The following is a 2,754-nucleotide window of genomic DNA, read 5'->3' as shown; positions in this document are numbered from 1 at the left end:
TTGGCTACATTTGGCAGGCAGGCCCCCAGCTTACCCCTCCTCTCTCTAAACCCCTACCGCTTCCCAGGAACCTTATCAATCCCACTACAGGGACCAAGAGCTTCGAGGCCCCTGCCAATTAGGCACTTTTTGCTCCTTTTCTTCCCCTGATGGGGTTTCATTAGAATTTATGACACTCTATAGGGCTGGGGGTGAGGGGGGTGGGAACCAGGAGATGGGAAGGCTGGGGAAGGCCCATTCCTATGGAGAACAGGCTGGGGGAGGGAGGGGGAGGGGTGCGGATGTGAAAAGGACACTTGGGATTAGGCCCTGAAACTGGAGGGGAGGGGTTCTGCAGTGCAGGACACTGGGCCTAGGGGAAGGGGGAGGAGGGCTTTGGCCAGGGCAAGAAGACTGATTTAATAGGCACTGCGTGCACACTTGGAGGAAGATTTGAGAAAGTTTGAGGCAGTCTGGTAACATGGCTAGAGGACAGAGCCGGAAGGCCGGAGACCTGGCTTTTCTTCCCAGCAATCTCTGAGTCAGTCACTGGTCCTTTCTGGGGCATGAAGGGAGGGGGCAGGATCCATGGTTCCTGTCCCAAGCCAGTGTCCATGGAAAGCACAGCTGGAGAGGCGTCTAAGAGTCAGCCACAGTGCTTCCGAAGGCCTGTCCCAGGTTTGGGCTGTCATGCCAATGGCAGCACAGTGTGGTTTTGGCCAATCTCATCATACTGATCAGAAGCTTTGACTGGCAGGCCAGGATGTCTGTACAATAAAACTAGGAAGACAAATGAATTATTACTCCACAAATTCCATGTGTTGGGGAGAATAATCTTTTGAAGCCCAAAGAAGTTGGTGAAAGAGATTCCTAGTGATGCTAAGGCTAAGGGAGCCCCACTGGCCTGGATGGGTTGGCACTGGTGGGAGAGGAGGCAGGGACCAGAGGCCACCTCTTGTCACCCTCTGGAACCGTTCTTGCAGCCAACATTGCTGCCCTAGTGTGCGATGGGAACCGTTCAGCTGACTCAGGGCTCCCAAGTACCTCTGAACACAGATGTGCTCTTTTAGAAAAGGAAGGCCTCAGGCATTTCAGATCTATACTAGCTTTTTGATGTTGACTAGTGAGTCAGATACTATTCTTATAGGCTTGTGTTGTTCACTGCTTTCACATTGGCTTATGAGTCTCTTCTTCCCTGTTCTTGAAGAACGTGCCTGCTTCCATTTTTGCTTTCCCCTCTCTTTTTAGGCCATACATGAACCTCCTGTTCTTCTTAGAGTCTTGGAATCACCTCTCCCCTGTGTGGCACTGTCCCCAATCTTTTCCCTGGCTTCTCTGAACTCTGTTCCCGGTGCCCAGGGTCCATGCTTGGGCCCAGCCTTCCATCCCGGTGGGAGCCGGCCCTGAGCAGACCCGCTCACTTCCTCCTAGGGTGCCCAGTACCTCCTTATCCCCAGCCAGGTCCTTCTCATGGGCCAGGATTGGGTCTAGAGAAGCCACTTGCCTCAGCCATCCCTCTGCCCACTGAGAGGCCCATGGTCACCAAGGGCCACCATGGATAGGGTAGCTGTTCCCCTTCTAGCAGCAGGGACCAGGTGCCCACAGCAGTCTGGAGAGGGAACACCAAACCCCAACCCCCCATTGCTGCTCTGTTTTAACAAGGGGTGACTTTCAACTAGGAGAAGAGATGAAAATAGGCCCTGTGTCCCCAAGGTATCTGTTCCATCACTTGGGTTTCCAGGTCACTCAGGACTCATTCTGGGTTTTGTCTGATGGTCTCATCGGCTCCTGTATAACTTGGCAGGACTGGGCAGTGGGAGGTGGCCCTGAGGAATCTTGGCAGGCTCCTTTCAGGCACATGTTGAACACAACTCACCTCTCACATGTGCCCCCTTGTCTCCTTGAACAGATGTTTCCCATTGCCCAAACTCATCTCTGTTTCTACTGAGGTGGTGCTATTACTACAACTATGACTACTACTAGATAAGTATAATAACCACTGCTTTTGAGAGTACACTGTTCCAGGCATTATTGTAAAAACCTTATTTATATTAACTTATTTAGTCCTCACAATAGCCCTATAAGGTAGGAACTCTTATTATTCCTATTTTACAGATAAAGAAACCAAGGCTGAGAACGGCAAGGTCATTTGTCCTGGGTTGTACAGCTAAGAAGACATAGAACTGGGCTTCCCATGCAGGTCTGTGTGACTTGGAGTCCTGGGTCTCTGAGGCTGTGGTACTCCGCACAGTGCAGGGGAGCAAGGGCTGCTGCTGTGGATGTGTGCTGATTGGAGCGTCCGTGGGGAACATGTGCCCTTTCTTTGTTCCTTGATCCTGTGACATTGACACCCCTCCAGGCCCTTGAACCCTCTTTATTCTTGTATGACATCTTGTCTAAGAATCCTGAATCCCCTTGGATGATGACTTGTGTTCCATCTAAGTAAGTTGAATATCCTCTGCAGATCCTGAGGGAAGCGGGGGAGAGCCAGCAGAACACACACTTGGCCACAACCTCAGGCCCCAAAGCTTAGGGACAAAGACTTCAGTGGACACCAGGTTTTTTTTTGTTTTTTTTGTTTTTTTTTAAAGATTTTATTTATTTTATTTTTTCCCCCCAAAGCCCCAGTGGGTAGTTGTACGTCGTAGCTGCACATCCTTCTAGTTGCTGTATGTGGGACTCGGCCTCAGGATGAACGGAGAAGTGGTGCCTCGATGCGCACCCGGGATCCGAACCCGGGCCACCAGCATCGCAGCGCGCGCACTTAACCACCAA

This window comes from Ceratotherium simum, chromosome X, assembly GCF_057802395.1.
Source record: "Ceratotherium simum simum isolate JZ-2026a chromosome X, ASM5780239v1, whole genome shotgun sequence".
In the NCBI taxonomy this organism is placed as follows: Eukaryota; Metazoa; Chordata; class Mammalia; order Perissodactyla; family Rhinocerotidae; genus Ceratotherium; species Ceratotherium simum.
The sequence above is the reverse complement of the archived record's forward strand: the minus strand, read 5'-3'. Positions refer to the sequence as shown.